The sequence below is a fragment of the Meriones unguiculatus genome, chromosome 15 (genome assembly GCF_030254825.1).
Source record: "Meriones unguiculatus strain TT.TT164.6M chromosome 15, Bangor_MerUng_6.1, whole genome shotgun sequence".
Lineage (NCBI taxonomy): Eukaryota > Metazoa > Chordata > Mammalia > Rodentia > Muridae > Meriones > Meriones unguiculatus.
This window is the reverse complement of record NC_083362.1, coordinates 42,418,970-42,442,882: the sequence shown is the minus strand read 5'-3', so window position 1 is coordinate 42,442,882 and position 23,913 is coordinate 42,418,970. Positions and strand designations below refer to the sequence as shown.

The following is a 23,913-nucleotide window of genomic DNA, read 5'->3' as shown; positions in this document are numbered from 1 at the left end:
TGTTGAGCTCTGTATCCTTTTTTTTTTTTTAATTGGATTACTTGATTTCTTACTGTTTAACTTCTTGAGTTCTTTATATATTCTGGATATTAGCATCCTTTCCCAGTCTGTAGACAGGCGTTTTGTTTTGATGACAGGGTCCTGTCCTTTGCTTTACAGAATATTTTCAATTTCAAGAGGTCCCATTTATTGATTGTTGATCTTAGAACCTGTGCTTTTGGTGGTCTGTTCAGGAAGTTGTCTCCTGTGCCAATGAGTTCAACGCTCTTCCCCACTTTTCTTCTAACAGGTTTAGTGTGTCTGGTTTTATATTGAGGTCTTTGATCCACTTGGACTTTAGTTTTGTGCAGGGTGATAAGTATGGATCTATTTGCATTTTTCTACATGTTGACATCCAGTTAGACCAGTACAATTTGTTAAAGATGTTATCTTTTTACATTGTATGGTTTTGGCATATTTGTCAAAAATCAGGTGTCCATAAGTGTGTGGGTTTATTTCTGGGTCTTCTATCCAATTCCGTTGATCCACCAGTCGGTTTCTGTGACAGTATCATGCAGTTTTTATTACTGTTGCTCTATAGTACAGCTTGAGATCTGGGATGGAGATACCTCCTGAAGGTCTTTTATTGCAGAGGATTGTTTCGGCAATTCTGGGTTTCTTGTTATTCCATATGAAGTTGAGAATTTTGCTTTCAAGGTCTGTAAAGAATTGTGTTGGTAATTTGATGAGAATTGCATTGAATCTGTAGATTGCTTTTGGTAAAATGGCCATTTTTACTATGTTAATCTTGCCAAGCCATGAGCATGGGAGAGCCTTCCACCTTCTGATATCTTCTTCTATTTCTTTCCTCAGAGACTGGAAATTTTTTTCATACAAGTCTTTGACTTGTTTGGTTAGGTTCACACCAAGATACTTTATGTCCCTTGTGGCCATTATGAAGGGTGTTGTTTCCCTAATTTCTTTCTCATCTCTTTTTGTCCTTTGTATACAGGAGGGCTACTGATTTTTTTTAGTTAATTTTGTATTCAGCCACTTTGCTGAAGGTGTTTATCAGCTGTAGGAGTTCCCTGGTAGAAAATTTGGGGTCACTCATGTATACTCTCATATCACCTGCAAGTAGTGATAGTTTGACTTCTTTTCCAATTTTTATCCCCTTGATCTCCTTTAATTGTTTTATTGTTCTAGCAAAGACTTCAAGAACAATGTTGAAGAGATATGGAGAGAGTGGGCAGCCTTGCCCTGTCCCTGATTTCAGTGGGAATGATTTAAGTTTCTTTCCATTGAGTTTTATATTGGCTATAGGCTTCCTGTATATTGCCTTTACCATGTTCAGGTATGTGCCATGTATCCCTGATCTCTCCAAGACTTTAAACATGAATGGATGTTGGATTTTGTCAAATGCCTTTTCATCATCTAAGGAGATTATCATGTGGTTTTTCTCCTTCAGTTTGTTTATGTGGTGGGTCACATTGATGGACTTCCGTATATTGAACCACGCCAGCATGCCTGGGATGAAGCCTACTTGGTCGTAGGGGATGACATCTTTTATGTTTTCTTGGATTCGGTTTGCAAGTATTTTGTTGAGTATTTTTGCATCAATGTTCATGAGGGAGATTGGCCTGAAATTCTCTCTCTTTGTTGGGTCTTTGTGAGGTTTAGGTACCAAGGTGACTGTGGCTTCAAATAATAAGTTTAGTAGTGTTCCTTCTGTTTCTATTTTGTGGAATAGTTTGAAGAGTATTGGTGTTGGCTCTTCTTTGAAGGTCTGATAGAATTCTGTGCTGAAACCATTTGACCCTGAACTTTTTTTGGATGGGAGACTTTTGATGACAGTTTCTTAGGGGATATAGGACTATTTAATTGATTTACCTGGTCTTGATTCAGCTTTGGAAAGTGGAATCAATCAAGAAAATTGTCCATTTCATTTAGATTTTCAAAATTTGTGGCATATAGGCTTTTGAAGTAAGACCTAATGATTGTTTGGATTTCCTCAGTGTCTGTTGTTATGTGCCCCTTTTCAATTCTGATTTGTTGGTTTGGATATTGTCTCTCTGCCTTTTAGTTAGTTTGGCTAAGAGTTTGTCTATCTTGTTGATTTTCTCAAAGAACCAGCTCTTGGTTTCATTGATTCTTTGAATAGTTTTATTTGTTTTTCATTTATTGAGTTCAGCCCTGAGTTTGATTATTTCTAGTCATCTACTCCTCTTTGGTGTGTCTGCTTCTTTTTTTTTCCCCCCCTAAAGCTTTTAGGTGAGTAATTAAGTTGCTTGAATGGGATGTTTTGAATTCCTTCTTGAAGGAACTTAGTGCTATGAACTTTCCTCTTAGCACTGCTTTCATTGTGTCCCATAAGTTTGGGTATGTTGTGCTTTAATTTTCATTGAATTCTAGAAATACTTTTATTTCATTCTTTATTTCTTCCCTGACCCAGCTGCCATTGAATAGCAAGTTGTTCAGTTTCCATATATGTGGGCTTTTTGGTATTTCTGTTGTTGTTGAGGCCCAGCTTTAGTCCATGGTGTTCAGATAGGATACAAGGGATTATTTCAATCTTTTTGTATCTGTTGAGGTTTGCTTTGTGACCAATGATATGGTCTATTTTGAAAAAGTTTCCGTGAGGTGCTGAGAAGAAGGTAAATTCTTCTATGTTTGGGTGAAAGGTTCTGTAGATGTCTGTTAGGTCCATTTGATTCATGACTCTATTAGAGTCATTAGGTTTTTTTTTTTTCGTTTGTTTAATTTCTGCTTTGTTGACCTGTTTTTTGTTGAGAGTGGGGTGTTGAAATCTCCCGCTATTAATGTGTGGGGATCTATGTGTTGTTTCTTTTACAAATGTGGGTGGCCTTGTGTTTGGGGCATAGATGTTCAGGATTGTGACGTCTTCCTGGTGGAATTTTCTTTTGATGAGTGTGAAGTGCCCTTCCCCGTCTCTTTTGATTAATTTTGGTTGAAAGTCTACTTTATCAGATATTAGAATGGCTACTCCTGCTTGCTTCTTGGAACCATTTGCTTGGAAAACTGTCTTCCAGCCCTTTACTGTCAGGTAATGTCTATCCTTCTATCTTTGTGACTTAGGTATGTTTCTTGTATGCAACAGATTGTTGGGTCTTGTTTATGCATCCATTCTGTTCGTCCTTGTCTTTTTATTGGAGAATTGAGCCCATTGATGTTGAGAGAGATTAATGACCAGTGGCTATTAGATCCTTTGATTTTGATGTTGGCTGTGGTAGTGTGTTTTTGTGATTGGCTACTTTTAGTTTTGCTGTAGTGAGGTTATTTATTTCTTGTGTTTTCTTCAAAGTAGTTAGTTTTCTTTGGTTGTATTTTTCCTTGTATCTTTGGTAATGTTGGATTTGTGGGTAGGTGTTGTTTGAATTTGTTTTTGTTATTGAATATATTGTTTTCTCCATCTATGATGACTGAGAGTTTTGTTGGGTATAGTAGCCTGGGATGACATCTGTGTTCTCTTAGGGTCTGCATGATATCTGTCCAGGCCCTTCTGTTGAGCAGTCAGTTGTGATTCTAATAGCTTTGCTATTATATGTTACTTGGCCTTTTTCCCTTGCAGCTTTTACTATTTTTTCCTTGTTCTGTGTACTTATGTTTTGAATATTATGTGGTGGGAGGCTTTTCTTTTCTGGTCTAATTTATTGGGTGTTCTGTAGGCCTCTTGTATGCTTATAGGCCCCTCCTTTAAGTTGGGGAAATTTTCTTCTATGATTTTGTTGAAAATATTTTCTGGGCCTTGGATACAGGAATCTCCTTTTTCCTCTATTTTTATCATTCTTAGGTTTTTGTCTTTTCATGTTGTCTTAGATTTCTTGGGTGGTTTGTGTCAGGAATTTTTTAGATTTATTATTTTCTTTGATGGATACATTGATTTCTTCCATTGTATCTTCCTCACCTGAGATTCTTTCTTCCACTCTTGTAGTCTGTTGGTTATGCTTACCTCTGTAGTTTCTGTTTTCTTTCCTAAGTTCTTCCTTTCCATGGTTTCCTCTGTTTGTGTTTTCTTTAATTTTTTCCAATTCTATCTTCAGATCTTGAACTGTTTTGTTGATTTCCTTCACCTGTCTGATTGTATTTTCCTTCCATTCCTTTACCTGTTTGTTTGAACATTCCTCTGTTTCTTTTCTTTATTTCGGTGATTTAATCATTTCCTCTCTGAAAGCCACAAATTGTATGGCTGCATTTTCCTGTATTTTTTTATGGATGGCCATAATCTGTTTGACTTTATCTTCCTCTAATTCTTTGTGCATTTTATTTGTTTCTTCCATTATCCTCTTCATATGCATAGATGTAAGGTTGTCTTCTTGAATTTTCTTGTATTAGGGTGTCCAGCGCTACTTGCCCCTGGATAACTGTGTTTTGGAGATGCCATATTGCTTTGCCTTTTGTTGGTTGTGCTTTTATGCTGGCCTCTACCCATCTGCCTGTCTCAGGTGTTGGCTGTTAATTTCTGGTACCTACTAGAATCCTGGGGTGGGAGAATCCCCTTGGCAGGGTTCTGAAGAAGGCCTTTTCAGCTTTTTTGGTATGGTCAACTGAATAGTGATGTTTCTCAGGAATTGCCACAGCTCACCTCAGGTGTATGGACCTGTGTGGTAACTGTGGTCTTTGGTAGTCAGGAGGGCTCTCCTCTCACCAGGAGAAGTCATGGCTTGCTGCTGGATTTCTTGCTCTGAATTTAGTGAGCTGCTTCTGTTGCTGCTCTTATGCTGTATTTGCTGAAAGCAGCCCTCTTGAAGAACCAGGGAGCCCCTCAGGTTTTGTCAGTTAGTTTAGTTAGGAATAACTGGTTGCTCCTTGGAGTATCTGGGGGCTGATCCAGTGGCTCTCAGGCTTCTGTAAGTCTGAGGTTGGAGCTTGTCAACAAAAGTTAACTCATAATAAGGAAAAGGCTTGTGTGGACCAATGTTCTTGAACCTGAGAACTGTACACATTTGACTACTGTTGTTTTCACTCTGAAAACTAAAAAACAAAACAAAACAAAACAAAAAACTATCATGATATTTGTTTGTGGAATATAGAAAAATTGACCTTTTCCTTTCTTTTAAGCTTCCGTTCTTATTGACAAATCATACATATGGTTGGATGCTATACAAATATTAAAGGGAACAAAAAGGTGTTGGTTATATGTAAGTACGGAGTAACGTAAGTAGCAGTGAATACATGGATGTGGAAGTCAGAGAGCAGGACTGAATCCTGTCTCTGCTCTTAGCTGTCGGAGTGCCTATTGTGGGTATCTCTAAGCTGCAGAATTATTCCCTGAGTTGAGAGGAGTTATAAGGAACACAAAGCAATGTGTGACACTAGTAATCATTAAATAAAGTGTCACAGCATATCCTTAAAGAAAGACATGAAAATCAAGAAATTGGCCTTTATTACATATTTCTGTGTAATTATAACAAAATTGCATTCTAAGAGATGTTTGTTGATAGCAAGGTTGATAGGCCTTGTTTAAGAAGATTATGACCTTGAAGTTGATGAAACTCATTGCTGCTCTTCAATTTAAAAAGTTACTAATGATGGTTCCATAGTCACAGCAAGGGAGATAAATGCTCTCATTCACATTCTTCTCGAATGTAACCATGCAGGCCAGACAGATGCTTTCTACACCATTGACTTAATGCTGAAATGGGACCATAAGAATCTACCTCCTGGGTATTATTTCTGTCTCTATGTTTATACCTGTATTTATATCTGTTTGTGCGTAAGGCTACCAATATAGGAATAGATATTTTTTTCAGAGAAGTGATTTGACTAGTTTTAAAGTTTTGTGTTTTGTCCCAGAGATAACCACCTCTTAGTCTGCTTGAGTTCCTGTAACAAAGTACTCTAGACTACCTAATCTAATGGCAACAGGAATGTATCACTCATAGTTCTGTGGTTGGTAATTGCAAATTCAGGATACCAGTAGACACAGTATCCCTGGAGGCCCATTTTCGTAAATGGCACCCTCTGTATACCAGAAAAGTGAAAGGGTAAAAACAGATGAGTAAGCTCTCTCAGTCTCTTTTATATGAAAATCGACCTCATTAATGAGGGCTCTGCTCTCCCAATGGACAAACCTCTTAGAGGCCTCCTCCCCTTATTGGGAATTCAGTTTGAACACAGGCATTCTTCGGAGAACACAGGCATTGAGATGTGGTGCTCTACAAAGTGTTTCAGCCAATTCCCACTGGTAGAAATTATCTCCCTCAAGCATGTGTTCTTTTAGTATTACTGCCACCAAGAAACCTGAGTTTCAAGGGAAAAGACAACATAGCTTTAATATGTAAGTGATATGTTCATCCTATGAAAATGCCAATAACAAAGATACTATGGCAAATTTAACAGAGAAAAACTAGAGTCATCACCCAGCCTTGTACATTTATATCAATGTGAACTGTACCCTTGCTGTCAGTGTCTAGGGTTAGTTTAGGAACATGGTGACTCACTCCCAGCAAACCACCATCATCAGCATGGCAAATGGGTGTTGCTGATTAGGATTTCAACTGCTTTCTTTTTCTCATGGTTTTAATACATTCTTTTTTTTTTCTTCAATTTTGTAGATCTATTTAGGACCATTGACACATATCTAGAAAACATAGCAGAAAAAAAAATGTGCTCCATCATGTCACAAGTGCTCACTTCACTTAGCCATGTTTTTGTCTTTTAACTTTTGTGGAATTGAAACTGTTGATTTCACAGCTCCTTTCTTGAAGAGATGGATATATCCTTCAGACTCTGTAAGCTTATTTTGAGCTGTCTGCCTGCCTGTGTTTCTTCTTTGTCTTTTGTTGCCTCTTTTGTTTAAGCATTGGGGTTCTCTTGGCTTTTCCTCTGGACCGTTTTCTTCCACCTTTGCCTGTGGTGCTCTTACAGTCTCATCCCTTTTCCGTGGCTTTAGCCAAACACCTACATTTAAAGTCCCAGCCCTCGCTTTTCTCCCTAGTAAGAGTACATCTAGATGTTGGTCTCTGCCCGAGTGAGCACAGACTTCTGAAATTCGTTGCAGCCCAGACTGAACTGTAGCCACTGTGCTTTTTTTAGCCAACCCACCTTTCTCTGATGACACTGAGAGAGGCAGCTCATCTCAAAAGCTGAAGGCTCCTTCCGATCTTGTTCTTTATCATTTCCAGCTGACCCTTGGTTGGTTCACTGCTTGAGCCCCACATTTATTTTCCCTCATTTTATTAACTGATCTCATTTTATTATTTTATTAACTGATTAGCAATGGATGCATGTGCTAGATAGTTTTAGGTCACCTTGACACAAGCTAAAGTCATCTGAGAGGGAGGAACCTCAATTTAGAAAAGGCCTCCATAAGATGGGGCAAGAGGCAAGCCTTAATTAGTGATTAATGGGGGAGGGGACAGCTCATTAGGAAGTGATATAATCCCTGGGTTTTATGGGAAAGCAGGCTGAGCAAACTATTAAACAGTGCCCCTCCATGTCCTCTGCCTCCAGGTTCCTGCCCTGCTGAAGTCCCTGTCTTGACTGTTAGTGTACAGGCAGTTTCACTAGCCTGCCACTAGGGTCCCAGCAACCACTGAGGTCATCACCTGCTACTGCCACCAGGTGTGTGGCACATGTGTGTCATATAAAAGGACCCTGTCAGCCTCCCAGCTCTCTCAGTCTCTTTCTGTCGACTTCTTGATCTCTTAACCTCTCTCTTTGCTTCTCCTCTGTCTTCATGCTCTCTCTCTCTTTCTCTGTGTCCTTCTCTGCCTTCATGGCTCTGTCATAACTTTTGTTTTTTGTTTTTTGGTTTTTTTTTTTTTCATGTATAAAGGAATCATTACCTTCCTGGCACTTCTGTTTTTCACTTCTTGTATTCTTATCTTTTGTTCTGAAGGAAGTTTTTAAATGAGAAAAATTGCTTTTTTCAAACATTTGATTGAGATGTTTACATAGAAACCCTGAAGCAGGTTAAAAAAGTAAAATCACTTTGTCTCAATTTATTTCTAATATCAGAGATCAGACCTCTACTCTTGCCTGATGAGTCTAAAACAAAAAGGGGGAACTGTAGAGAGCTGCGGAATGCTATGCCTTAAAGATGGAGCTGGTTTCTGCCTTCCACCTTCCCGATGGTGAGTGCTCTCTGTCACAAACAACTCCACATTTGGCTAAGGCTGAGGATCTGGCTTGCTTCCATGTATGTGGACCTATCTGCATTGCCCACGTGGCACGCCTGGGTTGGCTACCCAGAGGCTATTTAAGCTGTGGGCTGGCTTTCCTCAGGGTCTGAGGATTGTTCAAGGTTCCTGAATAAACTGCATTGAAAAAAAATAAAATAAAATTAAATTAAATTAAAAAAAGAAAACAAAAAAAAAGTAATATCACAAATCATGGTGAGAGTATTTTATAATGAAAATACTTGCAGACTCTTAAATACAGCTTGTTAGGGAAGGGCGGAGGTGAACCAAGTTGTTACAGTTTGTTCCAGGAAAGCATCTTGGATGGATGCCATCGACTCTTACAAAGATGTCCTATGATTTCAGTTTTATTTGCTATATTTAACCTTTCCCAAAATTATTATGAAACACGTGTGTATAATAAACTAGAGAGATCAGAACAAATTCCTTTAGTTAACTGAAAAATGGGCAGTTCTTCTCTTCCAAAGACCTTGCTTCAGTTTTAGTAAGAGTTTGAGCCAGGTCTACTCACATGAGGTTGCTAGATTGGGGTGACTCTGCCTCTCACTCTAACCGGCTGCTTCCCAGGGGAGCTGCCACCGGTTTGCCTGGTGGGAACGTGGAGATTTCCCGCAGATTATTAGTCTTCCCCGCTTACAGGCACACCGACACCCGAGAGCATCCGGATGGTGAGTGTGTGCTCTGTACCTGGCTCCTTGCTAGTCCCATCCTGGTACGTTACGACCCTTCAGAACAGAACCAGCTTCGTGTCACCGCTGTCACACATTTGCAGACAAGGGGAACAAAACTTAGGAAGGGGACTCATCTGGCTAAGGTGTGTAATTTGGAAAAACAACCAGAGCTATCCTCACGAGCTGGGAGCGAGCTCTCAGTCATATAACCAAGGGGGAAAATGCCTCACATTGAATTTTAAACAAACATTAAGGAAACATAATGGACAAATTTAGTGTGTTAATTTGTAGCCTATAGGAACACGTTTGGACATGTAAAGGTTGCCTTTATTCTTTTTTTGGTAGGAGACACAATAGTGTTGGGGAAACCTCTTCTTTTCCAGTCTGCCTGGGTAAAGAAAGCTCTTAGCAGCTAGGATGTGGGAGTTATTGTGACGCTACCATTGTGTGGACAGACTCGTGCTTCCAGGGTCCCCCTCTAACACCTTTTTCTAAACACCATGTTTAACTTGGAAGTGAAAAAAGTTATTCTTGGCAACATTCTTATGGCAAAAGTAGAAGCTTCAGAGGCCTCTGTGCCAGTGTCTGACCAGAAGCAGGAATTATAAAGAATATGTTTGCACCTAACTTCAGACACTATTGAGAATGCAAATCAATCATTAAACTAGGATACAAGGATTGCCTGTAACAGAATTGCACGGATTTGTTGCTGAAAACCCAGATTTATGATAAGTATCCTATCTGATTGTGTCAGAATTTCTGTGGTTTTGTCCTTGAAATCTGCATTTTAAACAAGAGTCCCAGATGACTCTAATACATGTGCAGTCAAATTTGAAAGCTATTCTTTCAGGGAGTTAAAAACATGCATGGTCTTCCTCTGTGGCCTGGTAAGGCTGCCCCCTCCCCAGGGGGAAGTGATCAAAAAGCCAGCCACTGAGTTCATGTCAGAGGCAGTCCCTGTTCCCCTTACTAAGGAACAGACAGTCCTAATGAGACCTGATAGGCTGTGGTCAGATGGAAGGGGAGGAGGAGGACCTCTTCTGTCAGTGGACTGGGAAAGGGGAATGGGAGGAGAAGAGGGAGAGAGGGGCAGAGGAAGGGGGTTAGAGCTGGGATACAAAGTGAATAAACAGTAATAAATAAAATTTAAAATATCAAACATCCAAAAAAAATCTGCATGGTACATTTGACTCTGACTCCTAATACATTATGCTAAATTCTAATGCCAATTCTGAAAAAAACGTTCATTATGGAAATATGTCCAAGTCTCCTGATGCACGCTCTCTGTGGCACATGCCCTGGATGTGCTCTGGGCTAACTGCTGTCTCCATCCTATGTAAAGCCTCATTGGGAAAAGGTAGTGTTCCCATTTTGCAGATCAAGGGGATATATTCAAATAAAATGACTTATATTGTTCTCCACTGGTTTAATTTTAACTGCGGATTTTCCATGTGTAAAATCTGTGCCAGTATCCATCCTGACTGACCACACTATTGTAACTGGAATAAAAAGCAATGTAACTTCCCTAACCAAGGTTGGAGCTTCTTTTAGCAATCGGCAGCAGCCAGTGGACAGATGAGTAACTGGCCAAAGTGCTGATAATAAAGAGATTGAATGTTCAGTCCTAAGTCAGGAATCTGTATTAATTCCCACTCACCCCCCCACATACCATCACCACCACCTCCATCACCACCACTTCCTCCACCATCACCTCCACCATCACCACCACCACCACCTCTTCCTCCACCATCAGCACCTCCTCCACCTTGCCCCCCTCTAAGGCTCAGAACACTGAGGAAGAGAAGGCAGAAAGAATTTAAAATCTAGAGGGTGGGGAGAGCGTTGTGAAATCCTGCCTTCTGGACAAGCTGTGGCTGTTGCAAATTGAACTCACACTCGCTGTGGTCACCTGTACAAGACCTAGACATAAGTTAAGCTAGCCAAAATCCTGACTGCAACAGCCTCTGGCTCTGTCCCCTAGAGGGGGGACTTACATGGACATCTGGAGAGTTCCCTTGGGAGTTAGAAGAGGGTGGTCTGTATATATTAACTGCCTGGGGTGAATACTTAACGGTCATGCCTTTTTATTGAATTCGGTTGCTTACCGCTTTCTAAGCTAAATTTCAAAAACTATGTATTTCACATATGTATGTCAACTTGGGTTTAGACTTGAAGCCCTGTTTTTGATTTTTTTTTTTAAAGTCAGTTATCTCACTCTTATATACATTAAAAAAGATACATTCTGATTTATGTTTCCATCGGGAGATTTGAGAATCTGACAGCTCTGAGGATCAGCTGAGTGTATGTCTGGTTGCTTTCCAAGCGCAAGGGCAGGGGAAAAGCTACCAGTCAGAACTGCCACAGAGGCAGGCCCATGCGGAGAAGCTCTAGTAATGTGTGCTGGTGACGGCAGACCCATGGACATGCCAGGCTCACAAACATACAAACGAGACTCCCAAAGGCCTTTCTGGAGAAACACTCCTTCCCCGTGTGAAGGAACATTCGGTGGCAGCTTGGAGGTAGGCAGGCTGGACTTGGCCGTCAGGTTGCCTCGGAATCTGAGGATCGCTTCTTCGCTTTCCTGACACTAAGCATTCTTCGGGGAATAAGCTACTTCAGTTAAATGGTATCTTTAATTTTCTAGGATTAATCCATCCAACAGCCACAAACCGTAGTGCTCTCCTCGGGTGTCCTTTCGAATCAATAGTTTTGAATGCTGGGGACTCTTAAAATAATCAATTGACATTTCAGAAGGTGATGTGGGGGAAAGGACCAGTTTCCATCCTTCTGTCCTTAGCCTTCTCCTCTCCCTGGGCACTGATACCTCAGGTTCCTAGGGCCTGCCCTACCCTCAGCCCCCACCAAGCCTCTGTGTGCTGGCCACTCTGACCCTCCGCAGTCCCGGAAAGGGCAGAGCTGCTTCTCTGGCTGTTGGGCCTCTGCCCTGGCCTCCCACCTGAGGAGTTGCCTCCCATTCCTTCTTCCTCTCCTCCAAAGCCAGCTGCTTCATCATCACTCAGGGCTCAGTTCACTCGCTGCTTCCTGGAGTGAGCTTCCTCTGCTGCAGCAGCTCACTCTTTGAGCCTCCCCTTTTCCCTGTATAGAACATAAACCTTCATCATAATATACAGTTACATATTTAATGTCACTTCTCTACAAAAGGAGGAACTCTATTTGGACCACACTATCTTCCCATGCCTAGTACCACACAAAGTCACGTTATCGTGGTACATGAAAACACAGTGGTGACACATGAGTGTGTCTCCTCATTTTAATGCTGATACTGATTATGCTGGCTTTCTTTATAAGCACTGTAGGTTGCAGGGGAAAAAAAGTCATAGGAAGATTCTGGGGTCTGATACTTGTTGCCTCTTCTCAGTCTATTTGTTTACTGTGATTGCTGGGTCTGAATCATCTGTGGGTGTTTTGTTTTATTTTGTTTTTCGGGCTTTTGAGACAGAATTTTTCTGTGTAGACTTGGCTGTCCTGGACTTGCTTTGTAGACCCAGCTGGCCCCAAACTCACAGATATTTGCCTGCCTCTACCTCTCTGAATGCTGGGACTACAGGTGTGAGCCACTGAGCCTGGCTTTACCTGTGTGTGTGTGTTTTGTTTTGTTTGTAACTAGAACATTTTATTCTTTTTTTTAATTTTTATTTTTGATATTAATTATAGTTTATTCACTTTGTATCCCAGCTGTAGCTCTCTCCCTCAATCCCTCCCTCATCTCCTCCCATGCCCCTCTCCAAGTCCATTGGTAGGGAAGATCCTCCTCCCTCCATCTGACCCTAGCTTATCAGTTCTCATCAGGACAGGCTGCATTGTCCTGCATTGTCCTCCTCCATGGCTTGACAAGGCTGCTCAGGGGTAGGTGATCAAAGAGCCAGCCACTGAGCTCATGTTTACCTGTGTTTTTAAAGTTCCCTCTTGGTGAAAGAGGGACCTCTGAAAGGCTCCATCCAACCGGGGATTGAAGCAGATGCTGAGACTCACAGCAAATTTTGGGCAGAGTGCAGGAAGTCTTATGGAAGAAGGGGGGATAGAAGGACACAGGGGGTCAGAAGCTCCACAAAGAGACCAACAGAGCTAAAAAAAAAAAACCTGAGCCCAGGGTGTCTTGCAGACACTGATGCACCAACCAAGGACTATGCATGGAGAAGACCTAGACCCCTGCTCAGATGTAGCCGACTAGTAGCTCAGTCTCCATGTGGATCCCCTGTAAGAGGAGCAGGGGCTGCCTCTGTCATGAACTCAGGCCTGCTCTTTGATCACTTCCTCCTAGCAATAAGCCCTTGCCAAGCCACAGAGGAAGATCCAGGCAGTCCTGATGTGACTTGATAAGCTAGGGTCAGATGGCAGAGGAGGAAAACTCACCCTTTCAGTAGGCTAGGAGGAGGGGATAGGGGAAAGAGGATGGGAGGGTGGGACTGGGAGGAATTGAGGGAGGGGGCTTTAATCGGGATATATAGTGAATAAGTTGTAAAAAAACAAAACAACAATAACCAAAGAATGTGGGCATGTGTGATTCCTAAACTCCAACATTTACTGTCTCCTCACACCCTATACTTTTAAAATACTTTCTTGTCAATTGGGAATGTAGTTCCTGCCCTATTTGCAGTGCTGGGCATGTAGTAGATTTCAAATCCACTGTGATAGTAGCTTGTGCTCGGGGCAGGAAAATAGCCTGTGAAAGCTGGTAACATATGGATGGACCAGAACCCAGGAGTCAGCTGAAACGTCATAGGTATTTGGAAGGCGAGGATCTGGCTTGGGAGACCTAACCCTGTACCATGAGCCTTCTAGTAACCCAGGGAGAATCTGCTGCTGCATAACTAGAAAAGAGCCAAGAGCTTAAAGTTTTGAACCAGTTTTTTTTTTTTTTAGTGAGAATGAAACCAGAGACACTCTTTTATTAAGTCTGTTGTTAATTGGTCGCACCCACCTTTGATGCCAATAAGGGGAATGAATTAGTATTTCCTGGGCTTATTTTACTGATCTAATAGTTACCAAGGGCATTATGAACCCATTGGCAAGTTGGTGAGTTGCTGAAGTTTTCAGGACTATTACAGACACACACTGACACAGGAACAGATGCATGCACAGACATGCATGCACACACAGAAAGACAAACACTGACAGAAATTGGGAGAGGCAAAGAGACCGAAGGGGGAAGACAGGTCATCAGACAGACAGAGAGACAGACAGACACATATACACACACAGTGTGAGAGAGGGAGAGAAAGGGAGAGAGAGAGACCCACCTATACCACTTCTCAGCGTATGCCTGGAGGACTGGACATCCTACTCCACAGATACTTGCTCAGGCCTGTTCATTGCTGCTCTATTCATAAGAGTTAGGAAATGGAAACAAACCAAAGGTCCTTCGACCAATGGCTAGATATTGAAAATATGGACCATATATGCCATGGGATAATATTCAGCTGTAAAGAAAAATGAAAGCATGAAATTTTCAGGTAAATGGATGGAACTAGAAGAGAGCATATTGGGTGAGGTAATCCTGACCCAGAGAGACACGTGTCACCTGTTCTGTCTCATCTGAGGCTCCCAGCTCCACATCTTCAGATGTGAGAACATAAGCTGGAATGACTTTGGGAACCAGGAAAGCAGAACAGGACATGGGTAGGGGTGGGAAAGAAGAGAGTAGCAGGGTACAATTGATGTGGGTAGGGGAGTGGGGGAAATGGGACCTCTAATTAGGGAGGGGAGAGGGGGATTTAATACAGAAGAAGGGATGGGGTAAAATAACCACAAGAATGTTCTAAAAGTTATAAGGAATCCTTTTATTATCTATCTATTTAAAATTACATACAACGCATTGATTATTGTAGTCATTTATGCATTGAAAGTAAGGTCAGAAAATAGTTTCTGAATTGATGACTGTTGGAGGTTTTCATTAGGGCCGTATAACGTTTGCAAAGACTTTAGTCCTTTTTGATAATTTGAGATGAAAGGTGTAGAGATCCCACTCTGTACTGGTTTGAGTGCCCCAACCCCACCCCCGTTTATTCACTAGCCTCAGGGAGGGCTGTGGCTGACAGACAAGAGTGGTGCACTGGATTGCAGACAGCAGCCTCTCTACTCTGAGCCCGTCAGACTGCAGGCTCCCCTGTGTGACAGCAGGGGTCTGACCAGGGCCTACTGTGTCTGTGAGTGTGTGTGCATACCTAACTCATTCCTTGGAATTCTCCCATGGAAAAGCAAAGGAAGGAAGCTGAGGGGAGGATGGGCTGTGACATTCTTCCCGGGGAGTGGCCACGTCTGCCTCAGCAAAGGGACACAGTGTGATGTGGGTTTTTTCCCCTCAGGATGCCTGGGCAGTGACAAGACTTGATGTGTGGCCAGGGTGGCTCGGTGTTGTCCTTAGCTGGACAGGACCATCCGGTCGACGTCACCTCTAGCCCTACCTGGTATTCCATTTCTAGAACATCCAAGGAAACGGGAGAGGCAGGAGCATCAGTGAGGTGGACCTGGCAGGCTCTTGGCACCACCCGAGTGCTCCAGCCCTGGTGTGGCTTCGCTTCTGGCTGCTGCTGTGATGGAGCTGCAGGTGGCCAGGCCAGGTGCATGCCTTTAAGCAGAGCTTGCCATGTCCCTCCTTGCTGCGTCCTATGCCTGGAGTGAGCTGATGGAGTCTTCCCTGCAAAGGCGGAGAGGAGCTCTTGGGGATTGTTAAAGGTAAGGTACAGGAAGATTCTATGGAACAAATTTCAATCCTACTTCCCTCCGACCTGTATTCCTGGTCCAAGGGTTGGGATTTCTGCTCTCTCTGCCGTTCACTCTGAGAAGTAGTCCTCTCCATTGGTTGTAGGTGGCTATTAGTGAGATGTGTGGTGAGTTTGTCACGTTTAGTCCCTAGACAAACGGATGCAGAGCTGGGGTCAAGACAGGAAACTTCTGTCGTAAACAGGAAGCCCCCTTGCTGAATTCCTGGAGCCCCCTGGTTCGAGTGGCTTGCTTTACTCTGTGTGGAAAGGGCTTCTCCTTCTCCCTCCACAGAAGCTTTTGAAAGTGACTGAGACTGAGTCTGAGGGGTTCCAGGATGGGTTATCTGCCCCTGGAGAAAGTTATGTTTTGATGAGATTTAAAGCTCTTCTTTCAGGGAATGAGGTGTTAAAACACACTTATTTTCTAAGGAAAGGGTCTACAGACCAGCTTGCAGAGACATGTCCTAGAGACTATGGATGTAATGATATTCTTAAAATTAAAAATAAGAGGTTATATTTGAGTGAAATAAAGAGATAGAGAATCAGAGACACTCAGAGATAAACAGAATTTTATGTATTCCAGGTTAGTCTTGAAGTTGCTTTATAGCCAAGGATGACTTTGAACTTAGGATCCTCCTGCCTCTACCCCTTGAGTGCTGGGCTTACAGATGTGGCACTGTGCCTAATTTGTATGGTTCTAGGGGTCAAACCTGGGGCTTCATTTGCTAGGCAAGCATACCAATTGACTTATGCTCCCAGCTCTGGAAAGTATTTTTGTTTTGTTTTGTTTTTAATAATTTGGATAAAAAAAAAAGGAGGATGTGTAATCAAAAACCATTATTATCATTACTGGTGGCTGTCCACACACATGCTGCTGAAAACTGACCTGGTTTCCTTGTGTGGAGAGATGAGGGCACCTCCGTGTGGTTCTTAAGAAACTAGACTGAAGACTCATTCAGCATTGAGCGGCTTCCAATCCAGACCCGGGCAGTCTCCAAAGCTGTGTGCTTCCTGGCAGTTTCCGCTTACTGTATAGTATTCTTAGATCCAAGCTCATGTTTTGGATGTTTGTGGCAAGTGTTGGTTAAGAAAGCAAAGCTTTTGGCTGGGGAGAAGCCATGTAAGCATGAGGACCTGAGTTCAGAACCCCAGAACTTATGAAATATGTTGAGTGCAGCAGCATGTGGCTGTAACCCCTCTGCTGAGGAGGCAGAGACAAGAGGATTCTTAAGAGCTCATAGCGCAACCAGTCTGGCCAACTGGGGAGTGTGGTGGTATGTGCTTGCAGTTGCAGTGCTGGATCAACAGAGACAGGACAATCCCCGGGGCTCACTAGCCTAGTCCAAATGGTGAGCTCTTGGCCAATGAGAGACCTTGTCTCAGTGCTCCTGAGGATGACACCTGATGTTGTCTTTCCGCTTCCCGGTGCATATATCCAAACATACACGAACACACACATCAAAGTAAAAAACTGTAATGTGAAAACATGGGAAAAGAGGTTGACAAATGTGCTTTTGCATTTGAAAATCAACTTGAAAGTTGATGGAAAATGAGTTGAAGAAGATGGAAAATTCTACAAATGCACGTCCTTCACTCCTAAAATGTTCTAGGCTTGCCCTGTATATTCATATTCTTCTTGCAGCCCTTATAAGCTAGATACTGTTAGTATTTCCTGCACTAAGGAAACAGAGCTCACGCCATAGAAAGGAGAGACGAAGCTGAAACTTGTACCTACTCCAGTCAAACTGCTGCTTTCACAGACAGCATCCAGGGGTGTGGTATCCATCGCATCTGCAGCACAGGCTCTGTGCCCAAACACAGAGAAGGCTGGCACAGAGAAGGTCCATGTGAACCCCATGTTGGTGATGCAAATGTGTTGCATCTACTGCGGGTTCTACTAGATGATGGGAGTAGGAGCTCTCAGTCTTGACTGAGGTTGAGTGTGCAGAAAGCTGGACTTTGAGGAGCTGTTTGGCTAAAGAGAGGGTTCGTGTGGTAGACATAAAGAACGAAATCACATCGTGGTGGCTTGATGTGGAGAGGCGAGAGGTGGGTGAGTTGAGAGGAGGGGCTGCTGAACGAGAGTCAGAGTCCGTGGCCTTCTGCTCTCAGGTGGATATTTATGTGTGTCACAGCTCTATCTGCGCAGGAGGGGTTCTGTGTCCAGGTTGTGGCAGTGGGGCTGGTGTTTGCCTGTTCATTAGCATCAGGGACAGTCCGTGTTCCTTCTACAGGCTGCTCTGCACACAGCAGACAATCTCATATTTTTAATACATATCATTTCACTTCCATGCTTAAATTTCCAGAGCGTGATCTTCCAGCTTCCTAAGTATGATGCTCACTGTGGAATGGACAGACAGCGGCATGCAGTGTAGAGGAACAAGGTTGTTGGAGCAAGGTCCTGGACTTACTGTGTAGGTGCTGACGTCCCCATCTTGGCCATATTTCTTGGCCTCTCTGACATTACCTCAGAGTGCTGCTAGAGTTTAAATGCTAAGACGTGCCTGGCACCTGCATAAATGTGTTTATGGATCTGACTGTGGCCGCTTGCCCCACAGAACAAAATCTCCACAAAAAGAGAGGCCTCCACTCCTTTTATCCCACCGAGTCCTTACCACATGTAGTACTGCCCAGCTGGCAGAGGACACTCATGGAATACTTGTTGAATTAAACTTTAACACATCATTTTTCTCTATCTTGTCTATCATTGTTATTTTCTCTCGGTCTTTTGAGGCTTAACTGTTCTATCTTTGACCTGTTAACAATGTTGCCCCAAAGTAGAGCCTGTAGAAAAAGAGATCTTTTTTCTGTACCTTTTAATTATTGTTTTCATTAATATACAAAATGATGGATTGTAAGATGCAAATGCTCACATGTCATTACACTTTGCCCATATTCGCTTTCTGAGTTACCCTCCCTCTCTTTACACCCCTGCTTCCTCCTTTTAAATGGTCTTATTCTTCCTTTGTGGTGTGTGTGTGTGTGTGTGAGAGAGAGAGAGAGAGAGAGAGGGAGGGAGGGAGGGAGGGAGGGAAGGAGGGAGGAAGAGAGAATATATTAAACAGGGTCAGACATGTCTATATTTAACTGACTTATTGTACCAGCTGGTTTTACTCCAACTTGACACAAACTAGAGTCATCAGAGAAGAAGGGGCCTCAGTTGAGAAAATGTCTCCTTAAGATCCAGCTGTAAGGCATTGTCCTATTTAGTGGTCAGTTAGGGAGGGCCTACCCACTGTAGGTGATGCCACCCCCGGCTGGTGGTCCTGGGTTCTATAAGAGAGCAGGCTGAGCAAGCCACGGAGAGCTAGCCAGTAAGCCGCAGCCTTTCATGGCATCTGCTCTCGCCACCGGAATCCTGCCCTGCTTGAGTTCTTGTCCTGACTTCCTTTGATGATGAACAGCGGCACGAAGTGTGGCCCGATAAGCCCTTCCTTCCCAAGCTGCCTTTTGGTCATGGTGTGTCGATGCAACCCTGCAATATTTTAGTTGATCTTATTTATTGTATATACTGAGCAAGTCTAACGTACGAGTACTATGATCACTGCGGTGGTTCCGGGTATCGAGTCCATCGTGGCAGGGAAGGAATGGCAGCACGACAGCCTCATGTCTGTAGCAGCAGGGATGTGTGGTAGTTGCTTGTTACATGGTCCTGACCGGGAAGCAAGGAGAGATTGGCTGGAAATGGGTTGTGCTATAAGTCCCAGTCCCTGGCTCCACTGACCAACTTCTTCCCATCTAGGCTTCCTGAAGTTCCCACAACTGCCCCAAACAGCACCACCTACAGGGGCCAGCTGTTCAGATCCATGAGCCCGTGGAGAACATTTCACACCCACATCCAAACCTCAGATTCTGCACGTAGGAGAAAATATACATTTGCCCGTCATTTTTCACTCCTATTGTCCTCTATGTGCCTTTTTCCCTCTTCCTTTAAATGCTCCCCTTCTTCCCTCTTTGTCCCACTTCTACTTTTATCCCTGTCTTTCTCTCTCTCACACACAGACACACACACACACAGAGACAGGGACACACACAGACTTCTGCACGCGAGAAAAACATTTGTCTTTATAGCCGAATAAAATTTTGTGGTATCTGTATTTCATTTTGAATCCGCTCGTTCAGTGATGAGCAGCTCAGCTGATTCCATGTGCTGCGAATAGTGCAGTAATAAGTACGAAAGCACAGCTATCCTATGGTTTCACGCAGACTCCCCCAAGTGTCTACTCAGGAGTGGTATAGCTGTATCATATGGTAGTTTGGTTTTTAGTTTCTTGACGAAATTTCGTACTGGTCATCGTGGCTGGATGAATTTGCATTACTACTTACTGTGGGTGAGGAATTCTTCTGCCTCCCCATTACATCCTTGCCAGCATTGGTTGTATTTAGTTTTCCTGGTGGCAGCCATTCTGAGTGGGGTGAAAAGGAATTCAGTGAGTTTGAATTTGCATCTCTCTGATGCTAGGGATGTTGGTTTGTTTGCTTGTTTCCTCCACCCCCCAGATGTATTGGCTACTTATAATTTGTCTCTTACTGTTTAGTCGGATTTTTTAATATTCAATCTTTTGAGTCCTTTATATTTTCTAGGTACTGATTCTATCTAGCTCCCCCATTCTAAATTCTCTCTCATAACCCCAATGATTGTCCTTGGCTGTGCAGAGGCCTTTTAATTTAATGCAATCCCATTTGTCAGTTTTTACTATTATTTCCCGACCTTCTGGAGTCTTTTCCTGGAAGTCTTGGCCCAGGCTTATGTCTTGAAGTACTTTTCTATGTTTTTCTCTAGGAGTTTCAGAGTTCTTATAATTAAGGTCTTATAATTAAGGGTTTTGATCCATTTTGAATTGACTATTTTTTATATGGTTTCACCCTCTTTGTTTTAGCTGTAGACATCCAGCTTTCATGGCGTCATTTGTTAATGGGGCCCTTTTAGCATAAATATTTTTGATATTTTTCTCAGAAACCAAGTGGCTGTGGCTCTAGTTGCTTTGGCTCATTTCTGGGCCATCTGCTCCTTGGGTGTGCATTGTCTGTTTCTGTGCCTGTAGCATGTTGGTTTTGTTACTATAGTTCTATCATATAATTTGAAATCAAGTGTGTGATACCTCCAGGACTGCTGTTTCTTCTTAGGATTACTTTGGCTGTTTGTGTTCTTTTGTGCCTTACTGTGAATGTCAGGACTGGCTTTTCTAGTGCTGGAGAGTATGCTGTTGGAATTTTTATGGAGAGTCCACTGAATCTGTAGATTGCCAGAAAAAGATCGTTTACTCTACTCTTTATGGTGAACATTCTTTGGCAGTAGGGGCTTTTGTCTTTTCCTATCAGCCTCAGCTCGTAGAGTAGGATTATTTCAACATCATTATCATAGGACACTTTGTAAAGGCCTAATTAGTCAAAGTGTCTACCAAGTCACTAAACGCTAGCCACGCTTGATCCTTGAGAAGAGCTTGAGTTTGCATTTGCCATACAAAGTACAATAACGATTTCTGGGAAGAGTCCCACCCAAAGAATTTGAGGTTTGGGGGCTTGGTGTCACAGACCTATAATCTCAGTTTTAGGGCTGAAGGAAGAGGGTTGCAAGTTCAAGGGTGCTTGGGCTGTAGAATGAATTTGGGCTCAGACTGGGCAACTCAGTGAGACTCTGTTATCACAAAACTAAGTAAAATGGGGAGTGACTAGCTGTAGCTCAGGGATGGCATTTGCCCAGAAGATACAAGACTTCGACCTTAATACCCAACTCATAAATCCTGTAAGAGAAAGAGTCCAGTTGGGAAAACTCATAAATCTTCTGTTAGAAATATTCTGCAAGTCTTTGCCAGGAAGGACTTTACTGGACTAGCAATGCAGCTCCATGGTAGGGTCCTTGGCTAGCATGTCAAAGCTTTGGCAAGATCCCCAGTGCTTCAAATAATAATAATAATAATAATAATAATAATAATAATAATGACAAAAACAACAACCAAAACACATTTAGGATGTTTCAGTGGCCTTTGCTCAAAACTTGTTGCATGATCTTGTGTATTGATGTCTTAGCTGCAAAATTGAATATCAGCTCAACAACATGCTTGAATTGAGAGTGTTAACTGGAAATTCTTGCTCTGAAGATTGAGAGTCTAGAATGGTCTCATCTCATCGACTAATAAAGCTCACCATAGGATTTGCAATATTGTCCTTGCTTGTCTCTGCTCCACACAAGATGGGTAGCTCTTAGCCACTGTTGGGTGCACAAGCTCCTGTAAATAACCCCTCAGCCGTGTTCCCATAGGCAACCCCAATAAAACTCACTGGCTTACACACAAAGAAAAGGCCCTTGTGAATTCCTGGGTGAGAATGTTGTTTCTCCTTTATACATTTTAAACAATGTAATACTACTGTTTGGTAACTATCATGTAATAATCAAGAGAAGATACTAAGATATTTAGTCAAATCAGAGTAATGTAACCAGGCACATTTTGAAGCATTTGGGATTCTTCAGTAAGCTGGACAAATAGAAATCTTTGAAGTCTTGGAATTAAATCCTATAGAAAAGATATATCACGTGTTTAGTTAGATTAGAAGGTGACAGAGTTATGGGAAAGAGACTGAGCATGGCAAGATGATCCAGGAATGCAGCAGGAGCAGCTGCCATCTTTAATATGGCAGTCAGTGAGCCTCACTGAGGAAGTACATAAGCCGAGATGCAGAAAGGAGAGTAAGTGCATGGGGAGAGCTCTACACATATGAAGCGGCAGGGCACAAGTCCCAAGGCAGTATCATGACCAGTCCTTAGAGGACAGTAGAAGGCCAGAGCCCTCACTGCTGAGGAGTGGGTGGCCATACCTTTATTGGATGAGAAATTGACCTGAACAGAGCAGAGCCTGCTTCAACATATCCATACTATTACCTGTGTGCTTGAAAGGCATTCTTACTGTAAGCCATTGCCCAACTGCTTCCCATTACCTCATATTCTCAGCTATGACTGCAGTTCCTGGGATGTATTTGCTGTAAAGGGTCCAGACATATCTTTTCACTCATCTGTCAGTGATATTCTCACCTATAAAAATAATCCGTTGATGGATGGTCTGGCTGCTTGAGCTGTGCACGTTGTGCAAGAAGTTGCTTAGCAGAGTTCTTGCATCTTCCCTGAATGTCTAGAGTTGGCTATGTTCTGGCTGTCTGTGGTTAGGACTTGGCTCTGTTCCCAGCATGGACCTAGTGAAGCATTTCATTTTCTTCCTGTGCTCCCCTGCTTTATGGATGATGTGCTGTACAGGAGATAGCAGTAAGGCATCTCCTCCTGGCCAGGTGGCACTAGGAGTCAACAGGGCATTGCATTCTCGTCCATCCCTCTAAAACTCCCATCCTGAGCTGCAAGCCATGTTCTCCACCAGCCATCCATTATTATTATTATTATTATTATTAAATTAGTTTATTGTAATGATATGTATATGGATGGGTGTTTAGCCTGGTTCCTGAAAAGACCAGAAGAGGGAGTTAGAGTCCCTGGAACTGGAGATACAGGTGGTTGTGAGTTGTCATGCTGGTGCTGGGAATCAAACCCAGGTCCTCTAGAAGTGCTCTTAACTGCTGAACTGTCTCTCCAGCCCCTTCATGATCTTTTTAAATTCACAGATGTCTCCAAGCCCAGAACTTAAAGTCCTGTCATGAGCTCTTCCTAATTATGCTGTCCCTCCCTCCCCACCCTCCCTCTCCCCCTTTTTTCCTTCCTTTCTCCCTCCCTTCCCGTTCCCTCCCTGCCAGCCTGCCTCCCTTCCATTCTGTTGCTACTTTGTCTTATGATATACCATTGTCCTTTCTTACCCTCTCTAGTGTGTTTTTCTCAGAAGATTGTTCTGGTATCTAAAGCATCCATACAAGTAGTTCTAAGGCCACCCCTACTAGTGGGTAAATTTTCAGTGGGTGGCCTTGGACCACTGTTATATCTCATCATGCCTGACACACTCTTTTTTCTATTCAGAGAGGGTTTTGATGTAACATATTGGGCACCTAGGGAGAATGGGTTTTAACTTTTTAAATGGTAGTTTTCAAAATCATGAGGAAGTTTGATGGTGTTTTTCCAAAGGACTGAATACAATTGATGATCTGTTTGATAAATTCAGCAGTGAAGACCATCTCTGCCCTGGAGTGTGCTTCAGATCTGCATCAGAGTCCTCCATGCAGAGTGCTCAGCGTCAGGATGAGATTCCAGTAACCCTCTGCCATGTGCTGTAAATCACCACTGTTTACAGTCCTGCAGTCTCTGCTGACGATGTGTGCCTTGCCCAGACTTACAACAACAACTTTCATTCAAATCATAGCTTTCTTCCAATCCCAAATTCCAGATTGAATGTCCGATTCCTGAATGCAGCCGCAATTGAACCTGCTTCTTTGATCTGCTAT

The 23,913-nt window shown here is 42.8% G+C and overlaps 1 protein-coding gene across 4 annotated transcripts in view; it reads left to right on the top strand.

Annotated features, from left to right (window-relative positions):
* Positions 1 to 23,913, top strand: part of Hecw2 (HECT, C2 and WW domain containing E3 ubiquitin protein ligase 2) — a 349,936-nt gene that overhangs the window by 180,678 nt on the left and 145,345 nt on the right. Inside the window, exon 1 of one of the 4 annotated variants that reach the window (XM_060368360.1) lies at positions 15,160 to 15,508. The exons of the other annotated variants lie outside the window; for them this stretch is intronic. The gene's annotated coding sequence lies outside the window, so the exon portion shown is untranslated. Of the gene's footprint in view, positions 1 to 15,159; positions 15,509 to 23,913 lie in introns of those variants that run through there. 4 annotated transcript variants of the gene reach the window in all.